Consider the following 17073-nt stretch of genomic DNA (forward strand, 5'->3'; position numbering starts at 1 on the left):
GGTAAACTAAGATTTAAGCTCGGGGATTTTGAATGGGCTAATCATCCATGAGCATGTGGTTTTTATTTTGTATCCTCTTTATTCCTTGATTCCTAATGATCTTTAATATTATTAGTATAATATTATTTTACAGGGGTTTATTAAAGATCATTACAAATTTTATTCCTTGATTTCTAATGATCTTTAATATTATTAGCATAATATTATTTTAAAGAGGTTTATTTCTAATGAATATTCTAATGAATAAAGAGGATACAAAATAAAAACCACGTGCCCATGGCTGATTAGCCTATTTAAAATCCCCGAGCTTAGCTTACCACCATATTTGCTGCATCATCGCAAAGGAAGAGAGTGAGTCAGAAGTTTTACCAACAGTTAAATACCAATAATGTTATCTTACCAATGTGGAGATGCAGGAAAAATTATAGGGAATTGTGGGAACTACTAGGACTTCTGGGGAATGAAGTCCAAAGGTTCAAAATCTCCATTTATACACTTTGTAAGGATCTTTAATATGCTAGGAAAAAAGAATGAGTAAGATGATAGGAGGACAATGTTCACATAAGAGTAATATTGATGAATTAACTCTCATTAAGATAACAAGGAGTAACCTAATAGATTAAATAGGAGAATAGTAATAGAAAAAGAGTGAGATATTGTGAGCTCATGGTTTATTGCTATAGTATAATGGAAAACTTAACCTAAAGCTGCTCGGGCAAGCCTCTAATAGTCATACTTTACTATCTTCCAATATCAGGTTGCTCCAACCTATTTTTGTTTGCTACTTTGCTCCCTGTATCTCCGGAATTGATGACTTCATTCTACTAAGATAATGCTGCTCCTAGGACAATGACTCCTAAATATTTTTTCCCCTCTCCTGAGGCCCTAAGGAGTACCCCCATGCTCATTTGCTAACTTATACTTCCATGTAAAAACATGTAAAAACCAAAAACATCCTACAGTTCTTGAGAACAGTGCTAGAAGCAAAAATCTGGCATCTAGAAGAAAACACACACACACACACACACACACACACATACAGAGAAAAAGTGAGAGACAGACAGACAAACAAACAGAGACAGAGACAGAGAGAAAAGATGAAGAGGGAAAAAAAAAACTGAATACTTTGTCAGAGATCTGGATTCAATTACCTCTTCTTAAGCTGCCTGCCTATTTGTGTGACCTTGTGCAAGTCACTTTAATTCCTCAATTATAAAACGAGACAGGCATTGAATTGAGATGTCTTCTAATTTTAAGAACTCATGATTGTGCTTCTCAGTAACTTTTAATGATTGAGGAGGAAAGTACAGCTAGAGCACCAAACTCATCAAATGAGTCATAGGATCATAGAAGCAAAGACAGAGGAAGGAAGTGGAAGGCTGAGAAGTCTTCTAGTCTAAACTTTCAATTTTAACAAATGAGGGAAAAGACCTAGAGATGTTATGTCATGGTTGTTCTTGTTTGATAAATCATGTCTGACTCTTCATGACCCTATGGACCATCAAACACCAGGCCCTTCTATCCTTCACTGCCTCCTGAACACTTCGCCATCTTCAAGTTTGTATTTGTTGTTTGCATGACACTATCTATCCATCTTATCTTCTGCTGACCCCTTCTCCTTTTGCCTTTAATCTTTCCAAATATCAAGGTCTTTCCCAATGAGCCCTGTCTTATCATTAGGTGGCCAAAATATTTAAACTTCAGCTTCAATATTTGATCTTCCAAAAAATAGTGTCCATCAATTTATTTAAGCATTGGTGGATTTTATCTAAATGGGGAATTTCAAAAGTTCTTTCCAGCACCACATTTTAAAAGTGTCCATTCTGGGACAGCTGGGTAGCTCAATGGATTGAGAGCCAGGCTTAGAGATGGGAGATCCTGGGTTCAAATCTGACCTCAGACACTTCCTAGTTGTGTGACCCTGGGCAAGTCACTTAACCCCCATTGCCTAACTTTTACCACTCCTCTGCCTTATGGGTTCTAAGACACAAGGTAAGGATTTAAAAAACCCTTCTGTAGTGCTCAGCCTTCCATATAGTCCAACCTCTCATGATTATACATTGCTACTAGAAAAAACTTAGCTTTCAATATATGGATGTATATCAGCAAGGTGTTAAGCAAAGTATTTTTCATTCCCCTGTCAGTTTTACCAATATCTGCCCAACTCTTGGATACTTTCAAAATTCTACAACATCATTTTCCAAGGACTTAAATTATAATTTAAGGAATAAATATAATTTAAGAAATGCTATTCCAAGAGAATAGTTAAGAAAATTTGTAATATAAAAGCTTCCTTTTTGTTATTATCTCTTAAGACTGGAATAATTTTTCCAATTCAACTTCCTCAATTTACATGTGAGAAAAATGAAACCCAAAATATTGAAAATCATCTCCAAAATGTCATATTAATAGTGTGAGTTGGGCCTACAACCTTGGACCCTGTACCACTATCCTCCAAAGTAGACAGTGTAGCATGAATGGGTTGTAATGAATGGCATTACCTCAAGGTTGTGTGATAAAAGGAGGATGAGATATATTGCTTTTCATCATCCCTGTGATCATGATGGGCTTTTTCTCCAACACAACCATATCACCTATTCTAATACCCCAATACTCCTGCTTTCCTCTCTGCTATACACATTCCCAACCTCCTGAATTCTAAACCTACCATAGTACTTATAAGGCATTTGCTTAATTATTATTTATCATCCATCCTTACATTAGTAACTGCCTATATGCCTCCACAATAACTCAGTCCCTCTCGCTATTTGTCACCAACATCACCTTTGAGCTATTGTAGCTGCCCCTTGAAAAAGGCCAGGTGCTTAGGCCTTAACAGATAAGTAAAAACATCACCTCCCCTTTTCAATTTTTATGATATGGAGAAAGTCCACACCACAAAGGATGAATAGGCATATCATTTGCAGTCTGGATCATAGTTCTTCCTACAAAATCTTTTTCACAAACAACACTTTCCCAACATTTTGCATTACTATTGCTGAGATCACCATCCCTCCAGTATCTAGGTTCATAATACTCCTTTTACAACTTTTCTTGCATCCATTTCTTCACTTTATTTACACAGCCTCAGTTTGGACCCCTCTACTTTCTTCAAGTCTTCTTCTCTAATCCATATTTCCATGTCAAACTGACTTCCAAAACTGCAAATATGAAATGACCTAGTTATTAGATCATGTACATAATTTGTAAATCTATACATATTATTAAAACTATATATGTATATATATACATATATATATATATATATAAATCTATTCATTTTTTGCTATAAGACATGTAGTATCAAAAAAGCCCACTGATGTTCACTGGCACTCACTTGCTATTTACATTGCATTTTTTTTTGCCAGTTTGGTTAAATCAATAGAAAAAAAGAGTTAGCTTATTTTGAATGAAGTGTTTGATCACTGAGGCTTGAATAGTCAAGTTAAAGACTTTAAAAAAGAGGCCTTGGGGTTCTCTTTGAAAAGGGATTTTTTAACCACTTTAGTTCCTTAGATCATTTATTGTTCAGTTACAAAAAAGAGTCCTAGACAAGGCCTAATTATGTCATTTTCACTAACAAAGAAAATGTAAAACATTTTTTACTAGTGAGAACTTGAGTTCTTAATGACTAAATGAGAAGCTGCCATGAATCAATAAAAGAAGCCCCATCAGGTTTGAGAAGAGCAATGAAGCAAGCAACTTCCAGATAATAAGGGGACACAGACTTGAATGCTTGTAGGAATGGAGCATATCCAAGTCATAAAATCAAAGCAATTACTTGTGTGGACTGAATTGTGGACCAAAATTGGCCCAGTGCAGCTGGATGAGATTTTTAAGTACAGAGGGTAATCCTTGTCCTAGAGAGTTATGCTGAGAAGAGAAGAAGACTGGGATTTTCTATAGAGTGATATTAATGGTGATTAAAGAGTAGAATAAGGCTGAACATGAGTGGCTTTGTTAACATTAGCTAGGAAAAGGGGGGAGAATATTATGATATCTGAGTCCCATTCAATATAAGACTCATTATAAATTGAATCTGTAAGTAGCAGCTGCCCCGAGCCCATCATTCTATATTGTGGAAAACCCACACTACCCTACAGATTAGATAGAGAAAAAAGCTTTTAGTTTATCTAAGCAAGAATCCAATCTGGCCTGTGGTGTATAGCATGCCATGATTACCCTCTTGGAGAAAATTCATATTATAAAGCTCCATTGTCCAAATGGTTCCCAGCAATCCATCTACTTTCGCCCTGCTCCATCATTATGACAATGTATGGATATAAGATTCAGGGCATTGCTTACTTTGTTAACTGTTATAAAGTGTGATCAGTAATGAAAAGGCAGAAACAGAGTGATTTAGTGGGCAAAGTTCAGGCCTTGGAGTTCAAAAGATATGGGGTTGTCACTTTTTTGGAAGCATACTAGATATATGAAAGTGAAAATGACAGATGTGTTAAAGTTCTACATAGTTTTAAAGACTATTAACCCAGTACCCCAGGAGTCTCCAGACGGAAAGGAGAAAAAATGCAATAGGTACACTAAAAAACAACAACAACAACAAAAAAAAAACACCTATTCTTTTCTCCTGACTACTTTGTAAAGGGATTCTTTTATCACTGATAATTTAGTTTGAGTGCTTTAGAAAAATACTGTTGGAGACCATATATTATCATCCCTAATTTTACAAATGAGGAAACTGAGGTCTAGAGTGGTCAATTGATTTGGTCCAAGTCATATTTTTGGTGGAGATAGAGTCAAGTTTCATACCCTGTTGCTATGACTTTAAATCCATTGCCCTTAACAATTTGGCTTTGCATCTAAGGAGGATTTTGTGAACCAATTCAAAAAACAACATTGGTAAAGAGAGAAACAGATCAGGGAGCCAAATCCATATGAAGAAAATATTTGAATGCTTCTGTTTCCAAAGCCATGGGTTATGCTGAGATATTTCTCGGGCTTCCCTTGTCAGCTCTATGAATAAGGCCAGCATCTCAAAGTTTGAAAGCCATGGAACAAAAAAAAAGGTTAATGGGATGGAATCTCCTATTCTTATCTCATAGTCAGGAAGTTAATTGTGGCACTAAGCCATCCAGTATATTAAGACATTTTTTCTCTTTGAGACAGACAGGAAAGTTGGAAAGGAAATTAATGGATCTCTGCTCCATTGAAAATATATTTTTAATTTTTTTTTGTACAGGATGTTTTGATTCTTATGACATGAATTAGTCAAGAGAAATTAATCATAATATAAAATAGTTTGCTATTCCATAGTCTTAGGTATATTTACAAAAATCAACATTCCCTAGATATGTTGTTGTATGTAGTATATTTGTTCCACTAGAACATATAATAAAGATAATATTCTAGAAATATCAAAACATTCATATCTTCAAAGATGCATAATGAGAAGATAAATGTACACTGAATTTGGATTCAGATCAACAGAATTCAAATGATTGCCCTGCTTCTTAATAATAAATGTAAACATTTAGGCAGGAAACATATGTCTGGGCCTCAGTTCCCTTAACTATTAAATGAAATTTTTGGAACAAATTATATACATATTCCCAGTCCGAGGTCCTTTTCAATTGTAAATCTATGATTCAAAGAATTATATCTGGGTTCTCTCTCTCCTTTCTCTTTGATAATTTTGATGGTCTGGTGAAATATGCAAGTCTTTTTTTAGGATATTGAAATATAGTTATCAATATATTTGTGTATGTTTGTAAATTTATGAACCCTAAATTAAGAATTATTGCCTTGAATGTTTTTAAATATTTTTAAACAAAGCCTTGACTGAGATGTACATGGTAATTTTGAGACTGGAAGACTTTAACCAAACTTGTTTTGATAGACCTTTAAGAAAAACATCAAGTAACCACCATAAGTGAATTTCTAATTTTCCTACTGGGGAAAATGTAATAACTGAAGTCCAAATTTTACTTGTTTTCAGTACAGCACTAATGTGCTTTTTTTTAGACAGACCAAATGGAATACATCATATGGTAGGTCATCTGGATTCCTGGCTGGTTAGAGGCAATCAGAGTCATTCACTAGACAGATTAAAAGAATTTATCTAAGCTCTAAAAATGTCTGGTTCCTACTACACATACACACAAAAACAAAGAGGAAAAATTCTTCCTTTATGTTTTCCTTGGCATACTTTGTATAGCAGGGAGGAAGAAAATGATAATTAGTATGTCATGCATTTTTAATTAATTAGTTAAGGGAAATATGATCATTGTAATAATTCTATTATTAAGTTTAATGCATTTTTTATAATTATTCCTTATTTTATTTTACTGTTCAGAGATATAAAACTACTCCCATTTCATAGAAACCCTAAGAATAATAAGTGCTGGGAAGAAAATAGCTCCAGATTATGATGTAGTAGAAAGTATCACTGAGCTATAGTCAGAAGGTAAAAGTTCAAATCCAGGTCCGATTATTTCCTATCTGTGTCATCTTAGAAAAAAGTCTCTGACAATTGTAAATTATTCATTCAGCAAAAGTAAATGAATAATTTGGGAGATACTGAGAAAAAAATAGAAAGAACTGATAAAACATATTCTGTCCCCTCAAGGAGCTTTCAAAGCAGAAGGGAACTGATATAAAAACAGGTAATCATAATAAAGTTACATGATAAATACTTTAGCAGTTTAAAAGTGTAATCCATAGATTCCTGGGTTATTTTGGATACTTTCAGGGAGTGGAGATAAAATTAAAAATTGTTTTCATTTTAATATTAAAATGTTATTTGCCAATTAAAATATTCTTTGCTTTCTCAGCTAATTATCTATGAGGATGAATTTTCTTCATATACTTCAACCAAAACAACATATCAAAACAGACTGAATTCAAAAGTAAATATGAAAACTCAGTTGTCTTCAATTAATAGACATTAAAGAGATTTTGAAAACACACACATATACATACATAGGAATGTTAGTGTTCTCACTGAATTTTTCGTTTCAGAAAAACAATTATTTTCCATAAACTTTTATCTGTTGATTTATAATTTATTACTCTTAAATAAATAATTACATATTTTAAAACATCAGATTTAATTTTTAAGTTAATAAGTATTGATAGATGTAACCTAAAAGAAATTATTTGAGGCACTTGATAATTTCAAAAGGGTAAGAACTAACACCAAAAATATTGAGAACCACATAAGTGCAGAAATTTCAGGAAAAAGATCTTAACTGACATACAAGATGATAGAAAAGGTAACATTTGACTCATTCAAAATGATGGACAGAAATTGACAAAGCAAAGAAGTGAGATGTAACAGGTACAGAGAACCAAGAGACTAAAGGAATATTCCATTCCAAATGCTGCCAAATTCAAATCTCATCAAACTTTCAGACATTAAAATTTTAATTTACATGTATTTAATATTTTATTTTCTGCATTCTCATTTGATTTTATAATGCTAGAAGATAATGTTATTAATATTATTATTATTAAGTATCCCCTTTTCACAGATGAGAGTTCTGCATATATTCAAAGGTTTGTATTCAAAACAAATTATCTGACTACAGATTCAACATTCTTTTTACTAGACACTAACTCTTGATTTTCAGCACACACACAAGTTTCATAGAATTTCATAGAATTGAAGAATAGTTGCCTACATGTTTTTGACAGTGCCTATAATCTGCTCTGATTATGAATTATGTTCTTTGACTCTTTTGGAGGGTATATTAACCTCACAGGGCACTAGGGTATCATTTAGTGTTCTGAAACTATAATTCAGTTGTATTACCTATATTTTATCCTGGAGGGTACTGACTACAGACATTACTCATCCCAGAGGAAGGAAAAGTCTTTCTTAGATTCTTTTTGTTGCAGTTAGAGTTATGCTCTGTGAAGAAGAATGGGCAGATATCCTCAGACCTGTTTTCAGATTCTACCACTGACATTTTAGTTTTGTAACATTGAATAAGTCATTGAATTCCTCTGATACTCCATTTATTCATGTGAAGTATAAAATATAATAATTATGCTACATATATATTACCTGGTTTCTTTGATGCTATCACTGTAAACATCATTTTATTGCATAATGCTGGACCAAGAACCATAACTTTCTTCTTGCATATATAAGATGATGAGATTCAATTATCTCTGATGTCCTTTCTGGAGGGAAAACTGTGGTACTTTAAATATTATATAACTATGAAGTTTCCCACTTTTTTGTGTGTGGCTGAATAAATAGAGAAACAGCACAGGGTAATCTTGGGGTCAGGGATACCTAAATTCTTATATTTATAACATCTAATGTATTTGTAACTCTGGACAAGTGACACATTCTATGTGTTTCAGACAACCCTGTTTTATTGTTTAAGCTATACTTGACTCTTTGTGACCCAACTTGGGGTTTTCTTCGCAAAGATACTAGAATGACTTTTCATTTTTGTTTCTAACAAATTTTCAGATGAGGAAACTGAGGCAAACAGGCTTGAGTGACTTACCCAGGGTAACATAAATATTGTATGAAGCCAGATTTAAACTCAGGAAAATGAGTTTTCCTAACTCTGGGCTAAACATTCTAACCACTAGGCCATCTAACTTCCCGTCAGACAACTCCTTACTATCTACCTATTACATTAAGTAGTAAACAGGTCATGATCCTGGTAGCATACATCTTGTTTCTTACATTAGGCATTCCCTACATTATTAAGTCATTGATATTTAGTAAATTCAGCTATTGCTGTTCCAACAAATTGACTTTGATGTTTTAGGTTGAGTAGATGCCAAAGTGAATAAATTATTTCATTGGTACTCCCTGAGTTGAGGTTTCTGTTATTTCTGAGCTATGTAGTGATTTGTCTAAATTCTAAGCCTTAAACTTCACAATTCTTCTCCACATATTCTACTTTCTGTTTCTTATTGCTCACCAAACAAGTCCTAATCCATTTCCAATCTTCTCATTTCCAATTACCTCATTGGCCATCAAATTCTCTTTTTCAGACTGAATGAACAATCTGCTCCTCTAATATAATCTCATCATAAGTAATCTCATCCTCATGGAGATTCTTTCAGCTTTGATATTCAATTCCAGCTCAGTACCAAAGTTGTCTCTCCCTTCTGATTGAAGGACTATTTAATGTGTGTGTGTGTGTGTGAGAGAGAGACAGACAGACAGACAGAGAGGAATTTTTAAAAAGCTCTACCCTGCACACCTTCATTTGGAAGCTCCTAAGTATAGAAACCAATTTTCTTATTATTTTCATCTCCAATACTTAGCAGAATGCCTTCCATACAGTAGACAATAAATGTTCGTTTATTCATTGACTACTTGGCTAGGAATGCCCAAATTAAAGTTATGAGTTAGATTTTTCACATCTAAAGACTGCTTTATTTTTTTATTTGTATGATATAATGATATAAATCTAGAAGGAGAAGAATTTTCATTCATTCATTCATCAATTTCATTCATACTTTTGACCTCTAACATACTTATTTATTCATATATGGGAATAATGTAATTGTATAAATATAAAGGGATTAGAAAATTTATCATTATCAATGTGTCTATCTAGCTGTTTCAATGAACAATTAGTAAGCATCCACTCTTAACATTGCTCCAAACTAAGAACTGGATAGAGAGAACACATACCATCCTTATTATCCAGGATCTAAACTCTAGTAGCTTCTCATAAAGATGATGTTTGGCATCCTATTTTTCTATTTGTCATGTTTGCCTATTTCAGCAATACCCTATTGCAATGTCCACATTTTATGACTTCCTCCTGCAATCTTAAAACTGAATATTGAGATGAGAACATATATTTCCCAAATGCACAATTGAATATTTGGTTTGCTATGTAAGATATCTAAAAGGCTTAGTTTCTAGCACACTATATTGGAAACTGCATGCTCTGGATTGACCTTCACATGGTGAATTGCATAGTATATCATAGAATTTAATTAGATACTGAAAATGAACTAAGTCATAGGCAAGGCTTATTGAGTTTCTCACATTTTTCCAGTTGCACAGAACCCATAACTGATCCATAAAGATGTTAAACTTTTAGTTATTAATGATAGTATTTCATAGGAAACATAGTTGTGCTTATTACATTCATCATGGCATAAACATGCTAGAGACCTCATCTGGTGCTATGATTTAAGCTTCATGGATAAATGTAAAACAAAACAAAAGAGAAAAAGGAAAAAAGAAAAAAAATAACTGGACCCTGTCAAAATTAAGAAGACATTATTATTTCTGGAGGATTGAAGCCGACAAGTGAAGATGCATTACATTATACAACCAATTAAACTGAGCACTTACTTTTCTTGATAGGGTTCCTGGTAGCTTTTCTACACATTTCAAGTGGAAGGTTGGCTTGGGCTATGTTTTTCCACACGTTTGCTTCAAAATTGTCTTATTACATGATTAATGATATCTGCAACAAAAGGTATTCACAGAGTTGCTTAATCATGTCTCTACACCAAATATTTTCAATGTTAAAAGTTATAAATAACAGAGGGCAGAGTACATTTTATGCAACCAGGAAATCACCTTCCCCAGTAGGCTTTTATAACACTAAATTTATCATGGTTTCACACCTCTGCTATTTCTTTCTCTGCATGATGATAAAAGGACAGTGTAGTTTTAGCACAATAGCCCAAATTAACATGCATTCACTCATATGCATATATGATACAGTACTGACATTCCTCATATACTATAGTTATGCACATAAGTATGTATGCATATACATGTAAAGCATATATTTTTGCATGTGTATTTATGTATTTGAAGACAAAGATATTTTAGGTATCACTCCTATTTAAAGCCCACTCATATACAGACAAACAAATATATGTGAGTGTATCAAGGAAGTATGTCTCATATATGTATATACACATACGTATTTAACACACATATACATACAAGCATGCATGCATGCATGCATGCATACATGTAGAGAGAGTGAGGTCATTATGGAGAGAGTACTGAAAGGACTGACAAGAAAAGCTATCTGACTGATCTTTTGTAAACGTTATTACAAGAAACAAACCCACCTGTATTCCCTAGCTGAAATTAACTAGACCCCCCCCACACACACTTTGAATCTTGTCAGATTCAAAGGTCCCTCCCAAGTGAAGGATTATCGGTCATTATATAGACCAATCTGGCTCCAGGAAGTAGTGAAGCATGGCCCCTCCCTAGCACAGGATTGGTCCAATTCAAAACCAATCCCATGCCAGAAAGTAGGGAGCATGGTCCCTCCCCCAGCATGGGATTATCCATTCAAAACCAATCCCACACCAGGAAGTAGTAGGGATGGACTCCTGAGGCATGCAGGGGGGATGCAGTTCCCCAGGTCACATTTTGAAACTGTACTCAAAATATCCTTTCTTTCAAATAGATTCATCACTATCCTATCAACTTTAATAAATTACATTTCATTTCTTTTTTCTCCTCAAGTAGAAGATGTTACTTAAAGTTTTCCAAACTCAAAATTAATAATAAAGTTATTCCATGGTATATAAATAGTTTATTTATAGAAACTCACTTGAGAGATCACTGATGATTACAAAGTTAGCCTTGAAAAGAGACATGAATTTACAGTGCAAGAAGTTTTCAATTGGCTGTGTTAAACTGGATTTGGGGTAGTTTTGTTTTTATTTAATTCTGTTGCTCTCATACTTCTAGAACTGCATGGATTTTGACTAATGTGGGTAATGTCAATATGCTGAAACTCCCTCTGCCTTTCCTGAGGCAGATCAGTAACTCAGCTGTAACTGGAATTACTTGCTTATAGCTATTATTAGTGATAAGATTTTCACCTAAGTCTTCTTTACTGTGAAGATGACCATTTATCATAGTGTGCTTTATCTCATTGGGTAAAGATATTCAAATTCAACACTAGTATGTTGACTGCATGTTTAATTCTATTAAAGGATATATTTTTAGTTAGGGAGCTAAATGGAATGGTTATCAGAGCACTGGGTCTGGAATCAGAAAGATCTGAGTTCAAATCTGCTCTTAGATATCGTTATAGGGTGAGTTAAAAGAAAGAGAGAGAGAGAGAGAGAGAGAGAGAGAGAGAGAGAGAGAGAGAGAGAGAGAGAGAGAGAGAGAGAGAGAGAGAGAGAGATGGCTTATTTAACTAGAGGGAGAAAGGAAATCAGGGACTAACTTACTTCTAACCCACACCAGATATTAAAATCCTAAACTTTACAAAGGGACCAAAGAAATCTCACAACATAGGAGTATTTCCTTTCATAAAGCAGAAATCCCAAAGACAGCTCTGCAGGTCCACACAAGATCAAGATAGAAATGATGATTAACCCACACTGTACACCAATGTGAAGTAATCACTCACTCAAGCACTCCTTCAAGATGGTCCAACTTCCTTGCAGTTTCAAAGTCTTTTCCTTCAGAGAGAGCCACCTCCACCACCTTGTCTTCTTCCAGAGACGCAACAGTTAGTCCCAACTGCCTCTCTCCTCAGTCCTCTCAGAATGTTGACCCAGTCCTTGCCCTGTGGGATTGCTGCTTGACCTTGGAGCAGCCTCAATTTCCTCATCTATAAAATAAGGTTAAGAGTTGGACCTATCTCCCAGGGTTGTCATGAGTATCAAGTGAAATTATATCTATTAAGTTGTTAGTACAGTGTCTGGCATATAGTAGGTATTATGTAAACGATTGTTATTACTATAATAATTACAAATGTTAATAATATTAGTTAAATGATGTAATCAGCCACCACATACTAGTGGATTTAAAAAAATTCCTATCATGATATCATGCCTGGATGAAGACAAAAAATTTAATAAAACTTCTAATACAGTAGTAAGTATACTTTTCCTACTCCATTCTAGTAACTATCGCTGAGTTCTATGCAACCAAGCTTCTTTAATTCAAAAAATGTGGAATGATTGTTTTAGAGTAAGAAGTAGGGATTAGAATAAATTTTTTTTCAATCCCTTTATCACTATCTTGGAAAACTGGTCATCCAGTCTCTGGGTCTAACAAAGTATACTATTTCATTATTGGAAAATTTCATTTGTTAGAAAGTTATTCTTTTCACTCTCAGAATCAGAGAGGTGGCACAGTGAATAAAGCACTGAGCCTGAGATCAGAAAGATCGGAGTTCAAGGTGTGTCCTCTGATCCTTATTAGCTATGTGACTGTGGACGAAGTCACTTAACTTCTATTTAACTCAGTTTCCTCAACTGTAAAATAAGGTAATAGCACCTAACTCCCAAATCAGTTTTGAGAATCAAATTAAATGCTGTTTTTAAAGTGCACAGTATAGTTTCTGGCACACAATAGTTGTCTAATAAATGTTTTTTTTTTTTCTGTCTTTATGTTGAGAAAACTGAGGCAGACTGAGAGGTTTAGTGGCCTGCTCAAGGTCTCAGAACTAGTGACTGAAAATGAATTTGAACTCAAAATTTTTTGACCTAGGCTTAGCACTCTATCCATTATTCTATGTAACTGGATAATTTAAAAATAGACCAAAGGGTATCTGGATTTTATGAAAGATTTGATGAAACTTCAAGAACTATGCAGGCATATCCCATGCCAAATGGAAATTTATATTTCTCTGACAAAATATACTTTCAGTGGCATCCAGCAACCAACCACATATTTCAAAAGGAGACATTTCTTTTAGTGATATTATTTGAAAGAGTGCTTGAAAGCATTTCTAAATGCTGACTTGGGCTGTGTTTTTCTATGAGTTTGTTTCGAAGTTGACCTAGTATATGATTTTGTCCCCATTTTTCTTCCCATCTCCTCTATTATTGAAAGAAGAAACACAAAATTAAAAACAAACACACACACACACACACATATACACATTGTTGTACTTTATATACAGCAGCTTTGAGTAGATGATTCTTGCTAAAGCCATAATAAGAATCTATAAGATGCCTCGTATCCCTAACTTGACACAAAATTTGTTGGTGAGGTCAATAGGTACAATAGCTTTTATATCATGCTCATCTCATAGGGGGAAATTACCCTGCCTATAAAGTACTGGTGCCTCATTTGATTATTCCAGTGGCACTAGTCCCCAGATGGTTTCAAAAGTTACCCGATTTCATTTGTATGTCCTCTCAATTCTGCTTCATATGATATTCTATAGCTTTTTAGACTGTACATGATGGACTCTGCCTGCCCAAGATCAAAGAGGGTGTTATAGCTATGATTTGGAACCAATATCCAAGTTTGAGGAGATGTGATTCATATCAAATGTCCTCTTATAAAAGAGGCTTTATGCCTCCATGTTTGGGGTCATAGTCTCTATACGCGGACACAAATTTTTATATTTCTATATATTTTATCTATTTATTTATATCTACATAAGTATATAGATATAGATATATAAATATATGTGTTTATATTTTTTCCTGGGGTGTTTAATAGAGATTAAAATGAGAAAAAGCTTCTGAAAAGCAACTTGGGGGAGGCAGAGCCAAGATGGCGGCTTAGCAGGAGGAAAAGTTGGAACCTTTCAGAAAGTTATTACAAAGCATCTCAAAAGGAAAGGGGTCAAAACAAGACAAGTGAATGGGGGCTCTTCCACTAGACACAACTTGAGGTGGTGAGACTGAATTCCTACGCTCTAAGGGGGCAAAACGGTACAAGGGACTACCCTCCCCCCACTCACCCCGGCAGTGAGAACCAGGGCTAGGGAAATCTCCAAATTCTTGGGGGCTGGCTGAAAGCACCACAAAATCACCCTCGAGGGCTGCGCCAACCCTGGGCAGTGACCCTCGAAGAAGAGCAGGGAGCTGGCTCCCTTAAAGCAGCAGCAGTGGCCCAGCAGCTGAGGAAGATAGCCTCAGGGCAAAATGGCGGGCTACACTAGAGACACACCCTTGAAAATATCAGCCACAGGGAGGTGGAGTTCAGAGCTGTGGCAGTTATAGCCGCAGTGGTAGCAGCAGCAGCAGCAGCCCCTGAGGGAGCAGCAGCAGCAACTGAAAAGCAACTTGAAATTATACAAATTAAGTGATATTAAAATGTCCCTGCCTTCAACACAAGGAATTCCATTTTAGGCTTATCACTCAAAAAGGCCACTAATAAAAAGAAAGAAAAGGCATATGTACAACAAAATACTTATAGTCAGGCATTTTATGGCAGCATGGAATGACTTACATTAACTGCTGTATAGGAAAGTAATCAGAGCCATTAAAATGGCATAGACAATTACTACAACAATATAAAGGGAAAGAGCAAAACCAGAAAAAATATGGGTACACAATTACAGAAACAAATGTGGCTCAAAAAAAGAGATATGAAAAGATACCTCCTCCTATGCTATTGCAAAAGTGGTGGGCAAGTAGTGTAGAAAATTTCAATTTCTCAGGTTTTCTTTGTTTTGAATAGTTTTGCTGAATTTTTTTTTTGCCTTTTCACTTTTAGTTTTTGTTCTATTGAATGACTCCCTAGGAAGGGGGGCAGGGAATGTCAAAAGAGAGGAAATTGAATTATAAAAAGACACAAAGAAAATGTATTTTAAAATTTTTTAAAGAAACCTTCAGTGACATCTATTATGCCACGTAAGCATATCTAAATAAGAAATTGATGAGAAGTGATTTCACTTTATATGAGAAAGTTGTATAGAAATAAAAGGCTGAAGTGGAAGAGCAGAATCAAAATAAAATCAGGAGAAGAAGCTGATGGGGGAAAATGTGTGAAGCCTTGGGTGTCACTTAGTTATATTCGGGAAATGTCATTAGCACAAAGAAAGGGTATGATGCCTGAAAACATCCATCAGAATGCTTTATTAGCCATTATTCATTGATTTAAGTTGTCAGAGTAACTACTAAGTCTTGCTTATGCTATATATCATAAAAAGCAAATTCAGCAGTCCTGGGAGCAAATGCCATTCTACTGTGTTCAGCTAACAAATTGCACATGGGAGATCTCAAATGTGATCATTTAGTCAGTCACTCTATATAGGGCTGTCACTAAGTGATTTACCACCTTATGTGAATGCTGATCATGCTTCCCCTGGGGGTACATATCAGAGATGAGAGAAAGGAGATCAAAGTAGGATTAGAGTTGGGGAGGGGATAATGACAAAAAAAGTCAGAAGGAAGAAAATAAGGTTACGAAATAAAACAAATGTATTGAATGAACAAATCTTGATTAGAGTGGGAGCATGAATAGTGGGCTAGTCTTAGAGATAATACACTTGGATTCAAATTTGACATCAGACATTTTCTGGTTATGAGATTATGGACAAGCCACTTAACATGTGGAGCCTCATGTTTTTCATCTGAAGTATTTACACTATTTTATTTTCTGGGGTGTTCTGGGTAAACAATTTATAAACCTTAAAGAGATAAATACATGTTAATTATAATTATTGACTTTGACATTTAATCTTGTTTTGAGGGATTGAGAAGATGGTGAAAATCCCACCTACAGACACCATTGCTGTCACTGTAAGTAGGAGCAATCCTAAACTGTTAACATGATGTTCATGCGGTAATATCACATAAAGGACAGAGCAACCTAGGTATATGCAGCAGTTTATCCCATTGATGATGGTTGAGTACATAGATTTCTCTCCCCTTTTTTGCAGTTATCTGAAGTTTCTCAGTTACAACTAACTTCCCTGTTAGAGATGCAGAATCCTTTGGAGGGAGAGGTACTGCTGTAGGCTATGGTAGTGGTAGCAGTTATTCATCACAGTTGTAGTCTAAGTCACAGACATGGTCGCAAGAGTTTTAGGGAGAAGAGGAAAAGGAGGAAATAGTAGTAGAATGTAAAAATTAAAATTAATGTCAAATAATTTCAATATTATATTTTAAGAGATTTATTAATGATCAGTAGAAATAAAGGAATAAAAAGGTAAAAAAAAAAAAACAAACATGTGCCCATGGCTAATCTATCTGTTCAAAAAGCCTGTTTACCACCACAGTCTTAACCCAAGAAGGAAAGAGAACAAGATCAGGAACCCCACTAAATTTATCCCTCACTCTACAGGAAGTACATAACAACAGGAAGTCAGTGGGTTCCTGGGAAATGCAGTTTTTAGGATAACAGATTTCCAATTATACAAGAAGTAATAGAAGTTGTAGGAATAA

General features: G+C 34.7%; 1 long non-coding RNA gene across 1 annotated transcript; it reads right to left on the bottom strand.

Annotated features, from left to right (window-relative positions):
- Window positions 1–7126: 7126 nt before the first annotated feature.
- Window positions 7127–14844, bottom strand: LOC103104760 (uncharacterized). The gene is made up of 3 exons (XR_008918324.1): window positions 14643–14844; window positions 12348–12551; window positions 7127–10418 (listed from the first exon to the last, which is right to left on the bottom strand). It is a non-coding gene; the product is annotated as an uncharacterized LOC103104760 (long non-coding RNA).
- Between the last annotated feature and the right edge of the window lie 2229 nt (window positions 14845–17073).

The sequence above is a fragment of the Monodelphis domestica genome, chromosome 4, assembly GCF_027887165.1.
Source record: "Monodelphis domestica isolate mMonDom1 chromosome 4, mMonDom1.pri, whole genome shotgun sequence".
Classification (NCBI taxonomy): domain Eukaryota; kingdom Metazoa; phylum Chordata; class Mammalia; order Didelphimorphia; family Didelphidae; genus Monodelphis; species Monodelphis domestica.